The sequence below is a fragment of the Sciurus vulgaris genome (assembly GCF_902686455.1).
Source record: "Sciurus vulgaris genome assembly, chromosome: 4".
Taxonomy (NCBI): domain Eukaryota; kingdom Metazoa; phylum Chordata; class Mammalia; order Rodentia; family Sciuridae; genus Sciurus; species Sciurus vulgaris.
In genome coordinates, this window is record NC_136464.1 from 101708798 (window position 1) to 101733208 (window position 24411).

The window sequence follows — 24411 nt, forward strand, 5'->3', positions numbered from 1 at the left end:
AGTATTTTACCACTTAATATAAGTTTGACATTTTAGGTATTCTTTTTCTGGTAAAGAAAGCATATCTTTTTATTACCAAGTTTTGACCTGATTGTACACTCAATTTCACTAAGTGTCTTTGGTAAGTTTCTTTAGGGAATTCAGTAAATGTTTATTCTGCTTTCTATTATCTTCTTCAGATTTTTCATATTAGAGTCCCTCAGGTTTAGCTCCACACACGACTACCTCAAGACAGACTATTGCCCAGTTTTTGTTGAAATTAGGCCATGCAGTTAATTTCAGTCCAAGGGAACGTGAGCACCATTTGGCTGGCTTTTGTAAAGGTATTGCCTTGCAATGGATTTCTATCATCTTTTCCTTTCTGGGAATGTGAAGCCATAGCCAGCACTGGAGTAGCCACCTCAGATTGAGAAATGGAAGCTAGCCATTGTGTTCAGGAGAATCCCTTACAAAATCGAAAGCCCAGATCATCTCAGGAAGCACAATAATTTACAAATGGATACCACTGTCTTCTTCTAGCCTGTTATATAAAGGGTTAAGGCATATATATATATATATATATATATATAAATATTTATATATACACACACATATATGTGTACATATATACATGAAAACATTTTTACTTATGTATTTATGTATATTTATGCTTATAAATATTTATATGTACTATATATACTTTAGTCATATGTATTTATACACATATATTTAAGTGGCTATATTTTAGCCTTTCTTCCTTAACATCTATACCTTAATACACACATCAATTAATTGTCATATATCTTTTGACGTGCAAATGTTATTAGCTACAGAGGGGAAGGACAATGAGGATAGTGCAAAAATAAAAAGAATAAGGACCTTGAACTCAGACATCCTGGTCTTGAATCATAGTTATGCTTCTTAGTAGCTCCAACATGGAAGATATTTAATATCTCTGTGTTTTATTCCCTTCATATGTGAATTTGGTAAAGTCACTGAACAGATCCCAATGAATGATGTGAGAAAAAAAAGAATTCAATATAAATAACATGCTTCATGCAATATCTTGCACAGAGCCAATGTTCAATAAACACTATTAGTCTGATTGTGTGAAATTTTGTAATTGCCATTATCATCAAGTTTTAGTACCTGGGTGGTCCTGCTAACTTTATTGGATTAATTGTATTTTTCTTCCACTTGTATATCTTTGTTATGGACAGTTTAACTAGCACAGCAATCATGCATATCTTGAAGTGGTTTCTTTTCTGCAAGGAAGTTGTTCTACCAAGGATGTCTGCCTCTTTTCTGTGATCATTTCACCTCCTCCCACTGTTCTTATTCTGATTGGGTTTTCATAGAAATTATCTTCTTTACATCATTACAGAGCTGGGGCTTCTTAGTATTTGTCTAAAACAAAACTTAAAAGTACCCAGATGTTTGTCGAACAGGTCTATCTAAATCCCCCAATGGTTCTCTGCAACATGAAAATAAAATGATGGGGATAGCTCAGCAGATTGGTTCTTGAAACCATCCATGGCCGTTTCTTTTCTTTACCAATGGGCAATGACTGGTAAATAAGGTACATGTTCTGCCTATTCACGTGAATGGTATGATTATCACAGGATAGGTGCAGACTAGATGAGGCAGGGAAACAGACAAATAACATTGCTGTCCTTTTAAGTCATGTTGAAAAGTCTCTCCTACATTTGTCACCTCCCTCAAAGCTACTGGGAATATCTATGTGTAATGAATATTATGAGAAATATTATTAGCTGTAGATCAGTCATCCCACTGCTAAGGAAACAACATCTGGAATTATCAGTCTACATAGAAAAACATCTATTTTAATTGTAGTGGGTTGAATTGTTTCCCTCAAAAAAAAAAAAAAAAAAAAAAAAAAAAGAAAGAAATAAAGACAAAGGAAAATATGAAGTCCTAAATCCCAGTACTTGCAGATGTGACTTTATTTGGAAATAAGGGCATTCCTAATATAATGAAGTTAGGATGAAGTTGTATTGGATTAGGATGGGCCCAAATCCAATGGCTGGAGAAAGGAGAGACAGATTTGTACACAGACACAGAAGCACACACATTGAAGACCATGTGAAGACAGGTGGAGATCTGAGTCATGCCGCTACAACCCAAGAATGCCAAAGACTTCTGGCAACCACAGAAGATAGAAGGGGCAAGTAGCAACTCTTGCCTTTGACCCCACTGATGTCTTTTTTTCAGATTCTAGCCTCCAAAAATGTGAGAGAATAATTTTGTTTCATGTTGCTTCAAGCCACCAACTCAGTGGTGGTACATTGTGATTCAGGTTGAAGAAAATTACTACAGAAATTGGTAGCAGGTAGTGGACTACTAGAGTAACAAATGCCTAAATCTCTGAGAGTGACTTTGGGACTGGATATTGAGCACAGTCTGTAAGAATTTTAAGGCATTTGATAAAAAAAAAAAAAGAAAGAAAGAAAGAAAGAAAGCAGAGAAAAGTCCACATTGCCTAGAAGAGGTTGTGGATAGAAATAGGGGCATTAAAGGTAATCCTGCTGAGAACTGAAAAAAGTGTAAGTGTAGAGAAGGCTTTTACACTTTTAGCAGCTATATCTTCATGAACATAATGTCAGCAGAAATAGAAACAGTAAAGATGCTCCTGGTAAAACCTCAGAAGGAGATGAAGAGCAAATTATCAGAAAGGAGAGGAAAGCAATCCTTGTTATAAAGTTGCAGGAAACGTGACTGAGTTGTGTTTTACTGTTATGGGGAAAAAGTAACTTTTAAGTGACAAACTTGTTATTTAGCTGAGGAGATTTCCAAGCAAACTGTATAAGGTATGGCCTGTTTTCTCCTTGCTATTTATAAAAATGTGAGAAGATAAATTGAAGAAAGGACAATTAACAAAAAGAAGGAAACAGTACTTAATGATTTGGAAAAATTCTCATCCAGTGCATGTCATAACAAATGCTAAAGGATGTGCTGCAGAGAACACCAAGGATATGGCTGGATATCTTTCTGCTGGAGATGATAAGCATGTGGTCCAAGGATCTAATCAGCCATCATGGCAGAAGCCAGGAAGAGATAAGGTCATCCAGGAAGAATCTTGTGGAGAATCCATTGTAGGCTTAATGACACTATTGACATACACAGAAACACATATATGTTTTGAGAATTTTATACCAAAAAACACTGCCAGCTTTGATTGAAGGCATAGAGATGGAATGAAACAAAGGAAAACTCTCAGACTTCAGGAATCCATGGGCATAAGATTGGCTCATAGAGAAAACATGTGTTATCCTTCAAGAAAATAATGATTTTGAGACCTTAGAGCAGTGACCAGTAGAAATAGGGCTGCCTCAGTGAGACCAGAGGGTTGAGAGGTGAGTCATAAAAGATTGTTCTCAGGCCTTGAAGCTTGATCTCTACTGAGTTTTGAATCTGTTTTGCACAGGCAGATCCATACCCCTCCCATTTTTTTCTTCTAAAATGGGAATGTCTATACGATGCCTGTTCCAAAATTGTATTTTGAGGGCAGATAACTTGTTTTCTGATTCATAGGTTCACAGATGGAGAAGAATTAAATGTAACCAGACTCTTATCCATACCTAATTTAAATCCTTTAGGTGATAAGGTTTGTGAATTTTTAATTTGATCATATTCAGATATTTTGGACTTTGAGTCAATCATGTCATGAATCAAGCTTCTGTAGGATGTTGAAATATGGTGACCATATTTAATACATGAAAAGGTTATGTTGAGGAAAGAGTCAGAAGATGGAATACTTTGGGATAAATTGTGTTCACCCAAAAGAAAACGTTCAAGTCATGTCTTGAATGTATGTATCCATGCACAGAGTACAGTACCCATGAATGTAATCACAGTCGGAAATTAGACTTTGGTATAGGTAATCAAATTAAGATGAGGCCATACTGGACTAGGGTGGGCCCAAATTCAATGTCTAGTGGAAAAGAGATGGATATTTGTACATAGGAATATAGAAATGCACACACACACACACACACACACACACACACACACACACACCACACACACAAGATTGAGGTAGAGGTTGGAATGATGCAGCTTCAACTGAAGAATGTCCAAGATTACTGGCAGCTAGGAAAAGCAAAAAGGAATTCCTGCCTGGGATGTCAGAGAGAACATGGCCCTGTGACACCTTGACTTCAGACATCCAGCCTCCAGAGGTGTTGAAAGAAAAAATAGTCACTGTTTTAAGCCACTCATCTTGCAGTCATGTGTTACAGCAGCCCTAGGAAATTAACAGAGTTGTTAGGAGAAAACAGAACAGTTGAGCCTTACATTTCCAATCCATATATGACTTTTTTTGTTGGTTAACTCTTTCTTCCCTACTGCACTGAGTATGAATCCTCTGATTTTTAGGAAAGACCTTTAATTATTCCCCAATAAATTAAATTAACTTTGATTTTAGAAAGCTTCAAAAGAAAGAGCAAATTCAACCCAAAATATATAGAAGAGAGTAAATGATAAAAATAAGAGTCCAAATAGATGAAACAGAAAATGTACAAATAGAGCCAACATCAAATTCCTTGAAAAGTTAATGGAATTAATGAAGTTCTAAAGAGACTGACCTGTGAAAAAGAATGAAAGCACAAATTAACACTATCAAATTCATCAGGTGTTGAAAGCCTATTATGGTAATATTAGGGAAAACACTATGTTTATAAATGTGACAACCTAGACAGAATGGGAAAATTAATTTTTAAAAAACTGAAAACTAACATAAAGAAACTAAAATACCAAAATTCTGCATATTCTTTTATCTATTAAATATATTGACTGAAATTAAAACTCCACCAAAAAAAAAAAAAAATTTAGGCTCACATCACTGTACTAGTGAATTCTACAAAAAGGCAAGAAAGTAGTGTCCTTTTCTCATACAATCTTACATAAGTACTTATACGAAATTGAGATAGGAAAATTTTATCCAGTGAACATGATGGTCATAAGAAATGTGACAAAGATATTAATAAGGAAAGAAATATGACTAATTAGCCCAAGAAACACAGGATGAAAACTATTAGAACATAGACATCTCTAATTCAAAAGCAGATAATGTTGTATACATACAATTACACACTTCGGTTCAATGTTACCAAACGTTATAATTCACCTTATTAATAAGATGAAGTAGAATATTAAAAAGATCATCTCATGAGATGCAGAAAAACCATTAATGTAAAATATGAACATGAGTTTTTATATTTCAGCAAACTCAGAATACAAAAATGGAACCTCTTCAGTCTAATATAGGGGAATATAAAAACATAAAGTTAACCTCATTTTGTTAATTTTTCACATCTCTAAAACAGGTACTGATATAATCAACTTATAAATAGAAAAGGTTTTTTTTTGCCCCACAGTTTTAGAAATTTCAATCCATGATTGGTTGACACCAGTTGCTTTTGGGTCTCTAATGAGGCACCACATGGTGGTAGGAGGGCGTGACAGCACAAAACTGCTACCCTCACGGCTTGGAAACAAATAAAAGAAAGAGTAAGAGATCTGAGCCCCATAGACTCCTTCAAGGACACACGCCTAGTGATCTCAAATGTCCTACTAGGCCCTTTCACCTAAAATTTCCAATGCCTTGCAATAGCACCAACCTGGGGGCTGAACCTAGAACACATGGGCCTGTGGAGGACATTTCAGATGAAAACTATGACAACTGTAATTCATATTGTGCTATCGAATGCTTTCCCCCATGATTGGAAAAAGGAACACTCCCAATACTTTTATTTAGCATTGTATTGAAAAGTCCAGCCAGCAGATAAGGTATGAAGCAAAATCAAAATTTAAACAGAAAAAAAAAAAAAACCCATACTTCTTAAACATGGATATGATTGTGTATATAGAAAACCTCATGAAACAGAGACAGAAAGAGAGTGACAGAAAAAACAAATCTACTGGAGCCAGTCTGTGAATTTATCTGGCTCACTAAATTAAAAGGTTAATACACAAAACTTAATTCCATTTTCAAATAGAAAAGGAAACTGAACATGAAGTTTTAAAACAAAATTACTAATCCTTTAATTTCAGCCTCCAAAACTGTGAACTACACAAACTTCTTTATAAAGTGACAGGTCTCAAGAATTTTGGGATAGTAATGCAAAACTGACTAATATAGTGAGAAATAAATAAATTGTAGTATATTCTTACAGTGGAATTATATTCAGCAATAAAAGAGAATAAATTATTAATGCTACATGCAACAACATGGATATACCTCATAAAATCATACTGAATGAAAGTATAATAGACTATATAGCAATATGCTTCAATTTATATGAAACTAAAGAGCAGAGAAAAACCATCTTTCATATTAGAAATCATAACAGTGGTTACCTCCAATGGTGGATTTGTAAGGTCATAATGTTGCTTTTTAACAAACAAAAATGTTCAATATCTTGTTTGGGTAATGCTACATAAATAAACAATTGCCAGATCTCACTGACCATTTGAGATCTATGTATCTTATTTTACAAAAATTATACATCAGTTATGGTTTGGATAGAAGTTATCCCCAAAAATCTCATTGTGAGATATGCAAGAAGGTGCAGAGGAGAAATGGTTGGGTTATGAGAGATTTAACACACTCCGTGAATTAATCTTTTGATGGGATTAACTGAGTAGTAACTGAAGGCAGGTGGGGTGTGGGTGGAGAAAGTGGGTCATTGGGGGCATGACATTGGGGTGTATATTTTGCATCTGGCTAGTGGAATCTCTCTCAGCTCTCTGATCATCATATGAGCTGCTTCCCTCCACCCCACTGTTCCATCATGATGTTCAGTCTCACCTTGAGCCCCAAGTAATGGAGTTGACTGTCTGTGGACTAAGACCTCTGAAACCATGAGCCTTCAAATGAACTTTTCCTCCTCTAAAATCGTTCTGTTCAGATCTTTGAGTCACCACAGCAAATCGAAACTACCCTAAGATTTCATCTCACCACAATTAGAGTGTCTATTATCAAGAATACAAACAACAATAGTTGTTAGGATGTGGAGGAAAAGGTACACTCATACATTGCTGGTGGGGTTGCAAATTTGTGCAGCCACTCTGGAAAGCAGTATGGAGATTCCTCAGAAAGCTTGGAATGGAACCACCATTTGACCCAGCTATCCCACTCCAAGGCTTATACCCAAAGGACTTAAAATCAGCATACGACAGTGACGCAGCTACATTAATGTTTATAGCTGCTCAATTCATAATAGCTAGATTGTGAAACCAACCTAGATGCCTTCAATTGATTAATGGATAAAGAAACTGTGGTATATATGTTAGAATTCACAACAGTGGTGTATATATATATACATACACACACACACACACACACACATACAATGGGATATTACTCAGTCATAAAGAAGAATAAAATTATGACATTTGCAGGTAAATTGATGGAACTGGAGAATATGCTAAGTGAAATAAGCCAATCCCCCAAAAACCAAAGGCTGAATGATTTCTCTGACAAGTGGATGATGATACATAATGGGGGGGGGGGGCGTGTGGAGAATGGAGGAAGGATGGATTGTAGAGAGGAAAATGAGGGATAGGGAAGGGGCAGGGGGAAAGAAAAGATAATAGAATGAGACAAACATCATTATCCTATAAACATGTATGATTACACAAATGGTGTGACTCTACTTCCTGTACAACTATAGAAATGAAAGTTGTACCCCATTTGTGAACAATGAATCGAAATTTTAAAAAAAAAATGTGAATTGTTGGTAAAAATAAAGTCATATAAAATCTGAAAAAAAAAAGAACAGGACAAAATTTGGAGACAAGTTTTCAATCATTGATGTTGAATAAAATCTGAGAACAAAAGGAAGAACATGCTTATATGAAGCTTAAGTTACTTATCTAAGCCATGCTAATTCTGTTATTATATGAATAAGAAAAAATAGCAGTGTTTTATTTAAAGTATGATAACTTAAACTTTCTTCAAAAGCCTTCTTTCATACAAATGATTCAGTTTTTTTTTTATTGTAAACAAATGGGATACATGTTGTTTCTCTGTTTGTACATGGCGTAAAGGCATACCATTTGTGTAATCATAAATTTACATAGAACAATGTTGTTTGATTCATTCTGCTTTTTTCGCCTTCCCCCACCCCTCCCACCCCTCTTTTCCTTCTATATAGTCCTTCCTTCATTAATTCTTGCCCCCTCCCTAACCCTAACTCTAACCCCTCCCTCCCCCCATTATGTGTCATCATCATCCATCTATTAGCGATATCATTCATCCTTTGGTTTTTTGAGATTGGCTTATCTCACTTAGCATGATATCCTCCAATTTCATCCATTTGCCTGCAAATGCCATAATTTTATCATTCTTTATGGCTGAATAATATTCCATTGTATATATATATATATATACCACAGTTTCTTTATCCATTCATCAATTGAAGGACATCTAGGTTGGTTGCACAGTCTGGCTATTGTGAATTAAGCAGCTATGAACATTGATGTGGCTGTATCTCTGTAGTATGCTGATTTTAAGTCCTTTGGGTAAAGGCCAAGGAGTGGGATAGCTGGGTCAAATGGTGGGTCCATTCCAAGTTTTCTAAGGAATCTCCACACTGATTTCCAGAGTGGCTGCACTAATTTGCAACCCCACCAGCAATGTATGAGTGTACCTTTCTCCCCACATCCTCGCCAACACCTGTTGTTACTTGTATTCTTAATAATCGCCATTCTAATTGGAGTGAGATGGAATCATTTTAATTTCCCTAATATAACTCTTTCCAGATACTTCAGCATCAAAGCTCCTTTCAATTGTCTCTGCCACTGCTGTCCTTGAAAACCAAACTGGATCAACTTCTCTGTTTCTAAGAGTTTCATCAAGTGGCAAGAAATTCTTCCTTCTTTCCATTTCACAAAAAACATAAGTCACAGAGATTTCTCAGAGGACAGAGTGTCCTAATTCTACTATACCATGAAGCATTACCTACACTTGGATGGAGAGGTTTTATTTTAAATCTATTCTGTACATCAGTGTGGTCCATAAGCTTGTTTACATTTTTGTTGTTGTTGTTGCATGCCTTACTTTTACTCCAGGTGAGCATTAACTAAAACTTTACTTTATATAGTTCATATCATGGACAAAAATCTGAAAATACATTTCATAAAAGAAGATATCTAAAGGTCAATGATCAAATGTGAAATGGTTCAAGAAATTCACCTGAATATACAAATTTACATATTTGTCAGCTACTTTAAACATGTTTAAGCTTGGTTCTTACCTAATTTTATGATAAAAACTGAGATAATACACCTATTAATCTCATGTGAAATTGAGCTAGAGTATCAAATTTGTCCTTAAAAATGTTGTTTGATATTAATGTGTTTTTCTTTTGTTAGTCAGCTTTCTGTTACTGTGTCAAATACATTTGATAATCAACTTATAAGGAGGAAAGGTTTATTTTAGCTCACAGTTTTAGAGGTTTCAGTTCATAATTGATTGACCCTATTGCTTTTGGGCCTGTGACAGGACAGTATGTCAAGGTAACAGTGAGTGGTAAAACAATTCATCTCAAGGCCAGGGACTTGAAAGAGAAGAAGAGAAAAGGGCTGGGTTTCCACATACCCTTCAAGACATGCTTCCAATAACTGTAGGACCTTCTGCAATGTTTCACCTCTTAAAGTTCCTACCGTTTTCCTCAAGTGCCAAGCTGGGGATGAACTCCTTATCACATGGGAAACCAAATCCAACCACATCATTTCCCTCACCCAGATTAATAATTTCAATTCAACATTGTTAATTGGATTATTTGCAGAGATAATCCATATTGCACTGCTACTATTGTTATTGAACACAGTTAATTACTTGGGCAAAGTTTCCCCTTGACACATATTTCTGAAGCCAAAAAGGCTGAATGGCAATGGGTATGGATTATTTAGTGCAAAGAAGGAAGCAATTCAGATGAGCTTCATTCCACTATTAGACAAATGGCCAAACTCTTTGTTGGATGTGAGAATCCGTTGGGAATATACTGAACTTGACCCAGCCTTCACCAGTGGGTCCCTCCTTTGCATTACAGAAGAATCTTCTCTCTGGAAATGTGGTTATTTCAATATAGGGAATCCTACAGATGAAATAAAGGAATATGGGGCCTTGGAAGGTCATTTTTGATCCCTTGGTGGGAACATCATGGCAGGTCAGGAGGTTGGTTGCAGACATCCTACATGCTGTAACTTTCCATTCCCAAGAGGAAATAAATGTTTGGCAGAGAATAAATTAATCTATATGTTTGTGGTGGTGTGGAATATCCATACAGGAAGATACCCCAACATCAGTTTCGACTTCTCTTTCAAAGTATTTGTTTCAGTTGTCCTAGGAGACAATTTTGAAAATAAAACTAAAAGTTGCTTGCTTTCCTAAAAGACTTTTTGGCTCTTCTCGCTCTCATTTTAACTCATTAAGCCTTACATGCTCCTCACATTTCATGTTAATAACAGAAAAGGAGGAACAAAAGACCTGAGTTGCAGAATAAATTAGATTTTGGAAAATGAATCTCTTAAACAACCTGGTCTACTAGTAGGAACTAGGTTGCAGTCAATGATGGTGGAGGGGACATGTGTTGGGGACGTGGACATGGGGCTGAGAGCAAGTCAAAGAGCTTTAAGAAGCTATGCCTACTTTCACTGGTGACTCTCACTAGTATTTTCTGGATTTTAGAAATAAGCCTTTTAATCATGTTTTTCATTTTTCAAAAATTATGAATGGATCAGGAAAATTGTATGGATTTATTCTAAAGCACATCGTATGATCAAAAGCTGCCAGGATTCTGAGGCTGTTTACATGGAAAACTTCACTGAATAACTGAAATCCAAATGAAGTCGAGCAATCAACACATAAAATTCTTTCTACATTAGTTTTTCTTCATTCCCAATGGTTCATTTTAACCGTGAGAAGTAAATTGCCAAATCATATTTATAGGCTTGAGGTTATTTCATTCCCATGGTAGGATGCTGGAAAACAGATAGAAATATTGGTCTACAGAGAATGGTATGCATATTTATTGACAGCTTTAGTTGACTTTTAACATAAGCATTCAAAGTAATCAAAAGGCATGCTAGTATTTATTTTCTAGCAGTATTTCTGTGCATTAATAAATGTAACTAAACAGTGTGCATATAGTTATTGGAAGATTGCTTTAGAAAATTTAGAAATATCTTATTAGCAAAGTACCATAGAAGTGTCACAGGTATTATGTTGCAAATCCAGTCAATTTATTATCAAAGGAAAATAACCCAACTTTCTCTCCCACAGAAATTCCACAGTGGGGACAGGGAGAATGTTTATAGTTCTTATATTGTAAGCTCAACAATATTTCAAAAAAATGAACACTAATTCTTTTAGGTGTTTTACAGCAGATTAATGATACTCATTTTGAAGTTCACAATAAAATTTCCAAACCAGATTACAGGATTTTTGATGTAGTAGACTTGATTCACTAATTTGTTTAAATGCTAGGTGAACCCAAGTCCTTTACAAGATTAGGGAAATGTTAGTTTTCCACTTATTTCCTTAAATCAGTAGTAGTAGAACAAAACTTTGCTTTGTCATTTACTTCCAGTGGTTTAAATGATGGCAATACATTTTAGAAGCCACAGTATGGGAAACTGAAGACTACTATCACAGAAAAGAAAACTGAATATTCAAAAAATTAAATTAAAAGCCCTGAGCTCTCCTTCCCACTTCCTGCATCTCAGAGACACCTGGCAGAGATGATCTACAGATGGCTGTCCCTAAGAGAGTCCCTTTCATTTCAAGTATCCCCTAAGCCAATTCACCTTGCCTCACAGAGATATAGGAGGTAGATGTGTTGTCTCTGAAACAATTTACTTCATTATGACTTAATATAGAGAATTCACCTTACTCTCCCTTTTAGATAGAGCAGAACTCTGGGTAATATATTGGGTGAAAGTAAAATGAATAGTTTTTCATAATCCCTTGTTGATAAGCCTTGTCCTGCACAGTTGCAATGAAAAGAAAGAATTCTACGTGATTATAGAATTCCTCATGTTTAGGGACAACATGCAGATTATGTTAGACTCCTAGAAAATCAAATAATTGCCTTTTTTCTGGTTATTAACATATTTTCCCCTTTTTCTTTTCTTTCTTTGTCATTGCTTTGTCTTGCTTTCTTTTTTTTTCTTTTTTTCTTTTTGACTTAATCTTTCAGAGAGACCTCAAAGCTGTAACTCTTTTCCTCCTAGGAACCCCCTAAACTAACAGGGAATGAGCTTTTCAATCAACGCTTTCATATAAAAGTCAATGGGGCGCCCAGGTCAAGGATTGGATTCCCTAGAGCTTTGCTGATAGACTCGCTAACTCTTCTCTGAGAAGTATAGCAAAAATTATTTCCCCTTGTCCTTGGTCCACAGAAATAAAACAGTGTGTTTGATTTCTCTCTTTTTTCCCATAGTATTTCTCCCAAGACCTGAACTTCATGCTTCCCAATAGGAAACGGGAGGATAGTTGGGGTCAACCTGTCACCCTGTCACTTAACCCCACTCTCAACAGCCTTTGGTGGGGGGGGGGGGGCAGAGGAGACTCGGGGCTTCGCATGGCCTCCCTTCCAGAGCTTCTTCTCCAAAACTCTCATAACAACAGCAAATCAAGTCTGACTGACTACATTTATTTATTGCAATGAACCTATCTCATTTGGGAAGGAAAACAAGAATTTTGTGTTCACATAAAATGATTTTGCAGGAAAAGGATTAAATAGTTAAACTAGTATTACTTTGCTTTGGATTCTCTGTGATCTTTCAGATTAAAAAGAAAAAGAAACATTAAATATAGTAAAACAATATCATCAAGTGATAGTTTTAGATTTTTTAAGTAAAAATTTTAAGAAGGTTTAAAATAGTATTATTATAATAAAATTTTTAAAAATAGATCTGTGCATTGAGACTCCATTGGGTGTATCAGCATATACTTTGTACTTCACAAAACAGATATGTGAGAATTTGGATATTTAGGGCTGCCAAGATGACAAATATTTCCTTAGTGACCTTTTAAGAGCAGTAAGCTAACTTTATGAAAATTATAATGGAAATTGTAAAGACCCAGATGTTGAACTCATTAAACCAAATGACAGAGAAGTGTTGACATCATTCACCTTTCCTCTTTCACCTTCATCACTGTGAGAGATCTTCTGTTGCATGGGTCAAGGCATGGGTTTGAATAAATATTTATCTTATTAACATACAACATAATATTCATAGCCTTAATACAGTGTAACATGTTTTCACATGCAATCATAAATTAATCCACTTTTCACATTTAATCCTAAAACTACCTAAATGAAAATGTAAACATTTTTTCAAAATTAAATTGCACTGTCATTGTTTCTCCGATGTGTGACTGACTTGAACTCTCTTTTTCTGTCTCTGTCACACACACCTTGATGTGGCCAATCGGAAAAATTAAATTGGTCCCTCTACTTTCATCTTAGGTTTCTTATTGAGGGTGCCGTCTCGTGACTTCTACCTTAACCCTTACTTGGGACTCTTTGAATGTTCATTGGAAAGTACATTAGCAGAGCTCACATAAAACTCAGTAAAAACTTGAAAACATATGCCACTTCTCAGCATTCCCTCCTTTCCACCCAATATTTTCATACTACTAAGCAGGAATACTCTCAATGCTTAAACTGCCCAGGAATGAAGTCTTTATTTTGCCTAATTGTGTGGCCCTAGAATGTCTTAGCTTAGACCCAAGCTTCTCTACCAGATTGTGAGTGAAGATCTTCAGTCACTCACCTACAGTGTTCCCCACAACATAACTTCTCAGCCTGGAATTGTATTACTCCGTATTATCTGCTTTATGCATACCCTAGCAAAATCACAAAGATTTTCCATTCAGGTACTGCTACTCTGAAAAGTGGCATCGTGCTATGAAGTCAACACAAATGGCAATGTACTCAAATTAAGTGCCATAGGAGACAACAATGAGAGGAGATTTTCCTAGATATAAATCTTTACTGTGACCTAAGCAGGGAGAATAGATGTGACTGACGAGTCCAATATGCTACAGTTATCTGCAGCAGAAATGTTACATTGGTTCTGTTCTTGTTACATATGTATGTTTTTCAGAAAGTAAATATTTGTCATTTGAGTTTTCTCAGATGTGCCTTTTCCTTAGTACCTCACTCATATGCTAGAAAAACATGTAAAAGTTATTTCTCTGACTATAAAAATGGCCATGGATTTACTGAGAGTTTGCCTAAGACATTTAAGAACTACAATAAATCAAGGTTGAGTCACCCCCAGGTGTTCTTTGAGAAAGCGTTGGGAAGTTCCTGATCTATTTCCTTCCCATAGGAACAGCACCTTCACAGAGGAGTTTCAAGAACTTTTCTTGAAATATCCATTCCATCCTTTCTGGCCTGTTTTGGCCTTTGTCTTCTTGTGAATTCCAAATACATGGCAGTCAATTCTCTCAACTGATCACATAACTTCTTTCACAACTTGCTTTAGCCCTGGTTCAGAGCTGGTCCTGGAAAAGCATGGATTCTTCCTAGTCAGTCAGGATCCACAAGGAGAAAAGAAGAATAAGAAGTAAGACATCTTGAAAGGGTATGGTTTAAATCTAAACATATCCCCCAAAGAGCTCATGTGTTAGGCAACATAGCGATGTTCAAAGGTGAACAGAATAGATCATGAGAGCTGCAATCTCATCAAGGAAAGAATTCATTTCATGGATTAATAATTTGAATGGACTACTGGGTGGTAACTGTAGGCAGGTAGGGTGGAGCTAGATGGAGTAGGTCATCAGGGGCACGGCCTCAGGGACCATACCTGTCCCTGACACCCCCTTGTCTGTTTTGCTACTCCCTGGCTGCCAAGAGCTTAGCACTTTCTCCTGACACACCCTTCCTCCACAGTGATCTGCCTCACCTCAGGCTCAGATCAACAGTCAGGCAACCATAGAATGAACCAAAATAAACTTCTCACCCAAGTTGTTCTTGTCAGGCATATTGGACACAATGACAAAAAACTAACTAGCACTAGCACAAGGAACACTTCTCCTTCTAGAATGGTCCTTAAGTTTCCTCAGAGCCACTCTATGTCCATCTCCTGTTCCACTATGTGCCCATCCCCTATTCTAGATACTTCCTGTCTGGCCAAAGGCCCTATCCTGGCCTTAATCTCTGAATCCTGGTCATATCATTCCATATGAAAATTTCCATAGGTTCTTCCTCCTTAAAAAATATTAAGAAAGAGAAGGAATTTTCTATCACTGTCCAGCTAAAACCCACTAGGAACACAACAATTGTTAACAAGTTGGTTTTAAACTAGTTGCTAAGCTAAGAGGGAGAATGTGCAACCTGAGCGACTGTTAGGATTTATTTCAGGGTTTGGACTTACGTTAGATGATTTGAGGGAGAATGTAAACAATTGGACACTTATTCTAGAGAGGATGCTGTCAGAAACTGGAGGTAACTCTATTATTGGCTCTCTTAATAAATCTTAATTAGAAGGAAACTACATGGATGTTTAAGCTATAATTGGTAAGGAAGCAATATGTACTAATATTGGCCAGGATGGTGGTTGTTTTGTTATTTTGTGGCTTGGACAATGTATGTGTCCTTTCTGTGTTCAGACCTTGGTTACAAAGTTTTTGTCCCCATTGACCACCTGTGAGTGCCCAGTCATCTCCTAGAGGTCATATGCTGCATTTTTCCTCCTTCATCAACACCTGGATTTATCCAAAAGAAAACAAATCAGTCTGCTTCAGAGTTTCCCTACTGCTGACACTGGCTGAGCAGCATGTAGGTTAGGTGTGATTGTACCAGGGCTACTGTCTACTTTTCCAGGGATTTGCTGGATTGTCTAACATGACAATTTCTGCCCAGTAGCACTGAACTTTGTGCAGAATTCATCAGATGATTGCAACAACACTGCAACTAAACATCAGGTAAACAAAAATCAGGAACCCTATTAGTTCTTGAAGCAGATCTTGAGAGACATAAATGATAAGATCTCAGCATTGCACCCAGATGAATCTATTTTATTTATACATTTACTTTTAAAATTAGTTAACTAATTAATTAATTTTTGCAGTGCTGGAAATCAAACACAGATGCTTGCCTAGGCTAGGAAAGCACTCTACCACTGAGTTACATCTCAAACCTGTGGACATATTTAGAGCACCAGGTGACTTTTTTTTCTGAGGGCTTGTTCATCTTGCGATGCAAAATAAGTTCGTGCACACCACACACTGGAGATTTCTGGGTAATTTCTCATGGAACTATGATTAACTAGAGGAGTGAGAACTTTAAATATTTTCAGGCCTTTACCAATTATCCCAATTACACTAATAAGTATATATGTTGCAGACAGGTATAAATCTCTTATCCATCCAGGAAAGAATGATCTCATGATGTACAGACTGCATTGGAGAAGTAGCATTCATAACAAGAAGAAGGGGGTGATCGCATGTCCCTTTGTGAGCACATATTTTTTAGCCCATTAAAGCTGACTTAAAGTGTGTCTGAAATATTATCATTATGATCTGGATAGCCACAACTTAGTGTTTTGATGATTGATCAACTCTTGCCCATAGGATTGTAATAACCTCAGCAGAAATATTTTGATAGTGTGGAGTTAAGATTCAATTTTTTAAGATGACCACAGTTTGGAATTAATAACTTTAATAGCAGAAGTAAGATGTACCTACTAACTGGCCATGTACAAAGGAAATCTACCCTATGAAACATTTGAAAGACTAGCTGCCAGAGAAACAGGGTGCAGGTGGGCTGCCGTATGTAGCAAGCATTGCCAAGAGCAGTAGTCATGGGCTGAGGTAGGTTTATGTGGAAGAAGGAACCCATTGGAAATCAAACTAAATAATTGTATAAAGATAAGGAATACTATACTTCTGTTCTAAAGTGGCTAAGCTATAATAATTGACAAAAATTTTAGTCGAGCGCAGGGTCAGAAAAATGTGTGGATGAACCAGAAATGAGTCCTGTTCCACTCTCATGGTTGGCATGTGTCTGCTTCTGCAGGTAATGCTTCCAGAGGATTCCAGGGAACTGTCATTTTAGTATCTTTTAAAAGAATGGATGTGTAAATATCAGGAAGAAATACATTGTACTTCTAAATGACTTTAAGGATTGACACCTTAAATTTTACTTATTATGTCAGGTGTTCACAGTAACAGGTAATAACTTTTCCACTGAGGCTCAAAAGTCTTCTTCTCTGACTCCTTAAGAGAGTTGTCAGGATTGTGCAATCAGCAGGTAACATGAGCATTTGAAACATCACTACTAATACCTCTTATAATTGACCCATCAATATTAAGACATTCATGTCCTCAGATGGACATCTTTGCAAAAGTGTAATTTGTTTTAGCCATCTTCTTAAGTAACCATAAGGTATGTTTTAGTCGGTTTTTGTATTACTGTGACCAAAATACCTGATAAAAGCAACTTAGCAGAGGGAAAGTATATTGAGACTCACTGGTTTAGAGGTCTCAGTCCATAGATGGCTGACTCCATGGCTCTGGGATCAAAGTGGTATGTACATTATGGGGGAAGGACTCAGTAAAAGAGAGTTGCTCAGCTCACAGTTGGGGTAAGGAAACAGAGAAAGAAGAAGGAGCCACAGGGAAGAACAACCCTTCCAGGGCACACACCCCACTGCACACAGTTAACACTCAGTCCATTCCAATTTCTTATGATGACCACAGTTTGGAATTAATAACTTTAATAGCAGAAGATGACAGATTAGGTTACAGCTCTCTCAATTTAATTATTTTACCTCTGAATATTCCTTCAGCAACATAGGAGCTTTTGGGAGTCATCTCAAATCCAGACCACAACAAGATCACAAGGTATTTCAAGATTTTGTTGTTGTTGTTATGTTGGATTTTCACTTTGCCACTTGTTTTACAGGGCCTTGTAGAAAAGTCAAACTTGGTTTCTGAAGTGTTAATGTAATTGATAGACTTAAGGTCATAGCTCTTCTATCGATGAAAACATTAACCTTTTAACTTATGTTAGGGAATTTAGCCCTATGAATTGACTTAATTTATATGAGAGTTTTCATTTTAGAGCTAAATATAGATCTGTTACTATGTATCCTCTTTGTCATTTTTTGGTTTTACTTTTAACATATGACTTATAACAAACAAATCATGGTTATTCCAAACCGTTTTTAGTCAGTCATGTAAGATATGGATAGTTTCCAAATAAAAGCGAGCAGTCATGGTTCTTTTTGTTTTACAGGTAAAGGAAAGAGGGTAGGTGGGTTTAATATCTAAATCCGTTCATGCTGCTATAACAAAGTACCTTAGACTACATAATTTGTCAGCAGAAATTTATTTCTCACAATTTTAGAGACTAGGATTCTAAGATCTAGCTACCAGGAAACTTATTGTCTAGCAAATATCTATTCTTCATAGGTGATAATTTTCATGTCTTCACAAGATGGAAAAGGCAAAAGGGAATGGATTGGATTCCTTATGCCATTTTACAAGATCATTAATTCCATTCATGAGGGTGAAATCCTCATGATCTAATCATTTCCCAGAGGCCCTACCTCTTAAATCTATTTCATTTAGGCTCAGTTTCAACATGAGTTTTGGAAAGACACAGACATTCAAACCATAACAGACAGTGAGGCATGAAGGAGAAAGACACAATGTTTTATAGGTTTTAAGAGATGTGGAAAGCAGTGGGTGCATTTTGCATCTGTGTCCATAGAAGAGATTGTATGAGAACCTGGCTCGTGCATGTGTATGCACACACGCACGCATTTGTGTTCAATGACTTAATTCTCACCCATGTATGCCCATCTATAACTGTAAAATCTACAAAAAAAAAAAAACAAAAAAAAACAGACTAGACCTTGTAAGGATATAAAAGATTAAAGTGACATACTCAGTAAAAAGTACACATACTCAGTAAAAAAAAAGGAGTAGGCTGAAATTTTAATGAGATATAGAATGGTTAGCATTCACATATCAGAGAGAACATTCAGGTTTTTTGGGACTGGATTATTTCACTTAGCATGATAGTCTCCAGTTCCATCCATTCATAAGCAAATGCTATAGTTTCATTCTTCTTAATGGCTGAGTAATTTCCCACTGTGTTTATATACCGTATTTTGTTGGAACAGAAGAACAGAAGTTCATTGTATTAGACAAAGGGGAATGAAGAGAAAGGAGGAGGAGTAAAATAGGAAGGACAGTAGAATGAATCGGACTTAACTTTCCTATCCTTGTATTTGAATACATGACCAGGGTAACTCTGCATCATGTACAACCATAAGAAAAGGACCCTAATTAGAATAAGTTATACCCCATGTATGTATAATATGCCAAAATACATTCTACTGTCATGTATATCTAAAAAGAGCAAATAAAATAAAAAGAATGAATAAAAAAGACATACAATGGTTAGGTTACAGTCTTAAGAGCAAAGGTCCAGAAACTGACATACAGGTAATAATAGATTTGATTTTATTACCAAAGTAATAAATCTCACAAATTGGAGTTTTGTCACAACTTTAAAAATATCTAGTTTTTTCTGATTTGCCTGATTTTTATTTGTTTTTTAAGTCTCTTGGTGAATTTCTTGTTTTCCCTATGTATACACTTGCTCCATCTTAAGAGACTTTGAAACAGACTTCTTCGAATGACAAGAGTACAAAACAGCTGTGGCGGCTCCCAAGAAGACCTGTGGTCCATTCATGGGGGGTCACAGAAGAAAGTGAGCTCTGTAAAGAGTTGTGCTCACGTTATTTTTCATTGCTTCTCTAGTGCTTTTTTTTTCTATTTTTTCATAACTGTACCATTTCAATTTCCAGATGAGAGTTGCAACCACCATTGTTGTAGGCTTTTTTGAGACCCTAAAAACTTTGAAAAGTGTTGCCACTGAAACATGATTTGGCATTCCAAATACCCGACTTCTTTGGAGCTTTTTGAAAAGAACCACTGGATCATCTAGTCTTCTAACACTTAGCCCAGAGGACTAGCAGCACCTGTCTTTCACTCTCCTGTCTTGTAAGAAGGTGGGAATGTTCACCACACCAACCAATTTTAACGCTGATAAGTGCCCAGTCTAACATGTATCAAGCATGCTTTGAGCTGATATTTTGTTACTGGAGATGTATTTTCTTTTTCTTTTTTTTTTTTTTTTCATATTTTTTTTTAAATCCAGAATGAATCAAAAAGAACAATCATCAAAGATGTAGGTGCCCGATGGGCCAGACAATAGCTAGAAAAGTGTGCCCTAGGAATATTAGGGATTTAAGAACTACCTTATTTAAAAAGCTACCTAACATAAATAGCTTAGTTTTCCATTGACCCAGCTTCCTCTGCCCCACCTACTACAAACATGGCACAGCTAGCGCTCTTGCATTGCAAGGCCTCAGCTGAAGGACCCCATGTTCTATAGCAGTGATCTAGATCAACCAGGATCTTCATCCCCATTACAGTCTCATTGCAGGTCATGGTGTTTGATATAGTTTCACCCCGTGAAAATATTGCCATTTCAGCACAAACCAACAGAAAGTCTTTATAATGATTAGTAAATCATCTATCTCCAACCCTTTTACATGCAGCTGAAAATTAACAGGCTGGGGAGAGAACATTGTGAACTTTTTACTGTGTAGAATTATCACCCATTAAATGTTCATCAGCTAATGGTCACTAAATTTACATATTAAGGGAATTATATATTGAATACTGCAAAAACACAGTAAAGACTGAAGGTTGCCCATGTGTGCTCAGGAAGTTCCTGTCCAAGAAGTTTGTTGTCTCCAGCCACCTCTCTCTCACCTTGACACACTTTAATTTCCACTTGAGTCTGTCCATCAGCAGCAGTAGAAAACACCTGGCTCTTCTTGGTTGGAATAGTGGTGTTCCTATTAATAAGTTTGATAAAGACATCTCCCAGAGTCTCAATACCCAGAAACAACAGAGTGATATCCAGGAGCAGCACATCTGTGACACCACCAGTCAATACACCTCCCTGAATGGCAGCTCCAATGGCCACAGCTTCATCAGGATTAACAGCTTCACTCAAGGCTCAGCCAAAAATATCTCGCACAGTTTGCTGAAACTTGGGCATTCTAGTCATCCCACCAACAAAAATCACTTCTCTTATGTCACTCTTACTGACTTCTGATCCTGCATAGCTTTTTGACATGGAGCAATGGTCCTTTTGATTAAATCAGTGACTATCCCCTCAAATTGAGTCTGGGTCAGCTTCATATTCAAATGTTTGGGTCCAGAAGCATCCATCATAAGATATAAGTCTGCACAGATGAGGAGAGTTCACATTTAGCATTCTCAGCAGCTTCTCACACCCTCTGAAGTGCCATGTTGTCTTTGGTCAAATCAACCCCCCTCTCTCTCTCTTGACTCCTTCACAATGTGTCGTAACAGGGCCTGGTCAAAGTCTTCACCGCCTAAGAAAGTGTCCCCACTGGTGGGTTTCACCTCAAACAGGCCTTTCTCTATTTCCAGGATAGAAATATCAAAAGCTCCACCACCTAAATCATACACAGCAATGATTTTGTCTTCAGATTTATCTACACCATAGGCCAAAGCAGCAGCTGTGGGTTCATTAATCACTCGAAGTACATTCAGTCCAGATATCTGGCCAGCATCCTTAGAGGTCAGCCTCTGTGAGTCATTGAAATAAGCTGGGACCCTGATTACAGCATTTTTTGCTGTGTGACCCAAGTAATTTTCTGCAGTCTCTTTGATCTTCATCACCACAAATGTTCCAGTCTGACTTGGAGAGTACGGTTGTCCAGAAACCTCCACCTAAGCATCACCATTGGAGGCACAGACAATTTTGAAGGGCACGTTTTTAATGTGTTTCTGTACTTCAGGGTCATCGTAGCACCGGCCAATGAGATGCTTGGTGGCATAGAATATATTGTTTGGGTTGGTGACAGCCTGTCGCTTCTCTGGCATCCCAACAAATCTTTCACCATCTGCTGTAAAGGCAACAATGGAAGGGGTGGTTCTGGCACCTTCAGTGTTTCAAACACCTTTGCTTGTTTACCCTCCATAACTGCCACACAGGAGTTGGTAGTACCCAAATTAATACCAACAACTGCACCCTTAATTGCTTCTGATGCATAATCCCTCCTTGAAACAAACCTAAAAGCCTCATGGCTAAGACCATTCCATCCTGGTGACGGGTGGCCGTGGGACCCGGGGAAGCTGCAGCACCCACAAGACTCTGCTGGCTGCTTATCATGGCGGCTAGACCTGGGGAGTAAGGAGAAGCAAAGAAGCTCTCCGGTGGCTGGGAGCAGGAGATGTATTTTCAAACTGGAGTTTGGGTTGCATTTTCATTTGTTGTAGGAGCATAGAGACTGTAGGGCTTGTAAGTAGTATGCACTAAAACACATTGCACTTCAAAAGTGGTTGACAAGAAACATTCAAATTTTCCCTGCCTGTTTTTAAAACATCATTATGTGCTATTGCAATATGGCTTCACTTGTCATTCTGGCACCTGTGATGGATAAGATCATTAAAAACTTTTTTTTTTTCAAGTTTTTATTTATCAGAGTCATGGAAAAATTACATTCCTATTAGCTTTAGCTGAAAAGGTTGGAAAAGGGTGGTGTAACTCATTCCAGGTAATATCTTTCTTTTTGTATAGCTTTTGTATTATCTAAAGAAATACTTGAGTGTGAATTATGTCAAAATCAAAGTAGTCTCTTTAAAATTTGAACTGCATTATGCACCTGAGGTGCTGACAGCAAAGCCCATGCCAAGCATTTGATCCACTAATACCCATTTTCCAAGTACTCCAGAGCCTCAGATCTGCATCTCTTCCATTTTTGCTGAGGCCAATTTTAAAATAAGGGATCGGGAAACAGTTTAGGGATCATAAATCACACTGATGGTTGGGGGGGAAAGTGTTCTTTTGCTTCTTTAGATGTGGTTCCACACATTTTTACACATCTTTCAGCTAAATCAGAAATCCAGATGCAAAATGATGGTTCTTACGTATATTGTGTCTATTTGTGAATATTCCATGAAGAATAGAGAACTGAAAGTCCAAATTGCACTAGAGTTTGACACAAAAAAATACAGCTCAGTACATTAGAAAACAATGGGCAGAAGTGGGTTAGAAGTGAATGTGGTTCACGCTGCTACACATACATTTTGCTGAGTTATCAATCCAGTCAAAACATGACAGTCTCCACAGTGAGGTGTATTAATGAATTATCTGTGACTTACCTATTAAATAAGCATAGTAATAGCTTAGTAACTGTAGTTAAATAGCTACAATTTTTCTTTGCAAAGTTCCTACCTTTCTGATAGGACAAGCGACCATATTTTTCATCACTTTTCCTTGTTTTATTCTTTCCAGGTTCTTAAAATAATAAAAGTGTGATACTTTTCCAATCATAAAATATATATTTAAGAATCCCTATCTTGTCTATGAGATACTCTTTAAATCTTGGAGTCTTCCCTGTTTCTGCTCAAGACATCTTCTGATTGATTTTCTCTGGGCATGGGGAAGTCCTCATTTGATTGTCATGTTAATTATCCTTGTGAGCTTAAGTGGTTCTTCCCAATGTGATCGCCAGAGTTTTGTCTATCTGGATAACTCGTGGGGCCTGGATATCTCAGAATGTCTACATATCATTAACACATAGTAGACACTGGATGCCTATCAGATTTTCTCACATTTTTTCTTTTGACTTCCCTTAGATCTCTCTCTACCTTCTTTTATGGGTGAAAGCAAAATATGTATCAAATCTCAACCCCTGAACCATGGCTAAGAATATTTTTACCTGACTCATTGTTCTCCTTCCACCCACTCTGAGCTTGGTCATGCATTTAGTAGTCACCTTTATTTCTTACAGAATAGTGTTTCTGGTCATTACCTCCAAACTCAAGATTCCTGTCTCCACAACAACCCGAGTCCAGAGAGAAAGACGATATTTTCATTAACCACATGTTGGATAATAGCATAATTGAACTTATTTTAATACTTTAAATGACCTACTTTCTTGAGTTCTTTCCTTTATTGTTGAAGCATATTTTTCTTTATTTATACTCATTTTTAAATTAATTATGTGCATTTTATTATTCTGCTTCATTTAAATTTTTATCTGTAATTCATTTTTTACTTTTTAATAACTGAAATAACTTCATTAATTCTGCTTTTTAATGTTTTGCATTTCAAAAATCAAATGGATTATACAGATTGAAACTTCTTAATCCTAGCTAATGAGACCATGTATTGTAAACTTTAATCTACTCTACAACCCAGCTGTCAGGAAGTTCTATTGATCTATTTCTCACATATATACAAAACATGACCATTAAATTACTTCCAGCTTCTGCACAAGTCAAATATTCTCCTGAAAGTCCTCACAGGCCTTCCTTATTCTACCTTTATC

At 36.7% G+C, this 24411-nt stretch overlaps 1 long non-coding RNA gene and 1 pseudogene across 2 annotated transcripts in view; both read right to left on the reverse strand.

The window, feature by feature from the left end:
* LOC306660556 overlaps positions 1-24411 on the reverse strand; it is a 1243860-nt gene that overhangs the window by 784436 nt on the left and 435013 nt on the right. The gene's annotated exons all lie outside the window — the stretch shown is intronic.
* Positions 20583-22247, reverse strand: LOC306660275 (stress-70 protein, mitochondrial-like; annotated as a pseudogene). The gene has a single exon. The product of its transcript is annotated as a stress-70 protein, mitochondrial-like (transcript).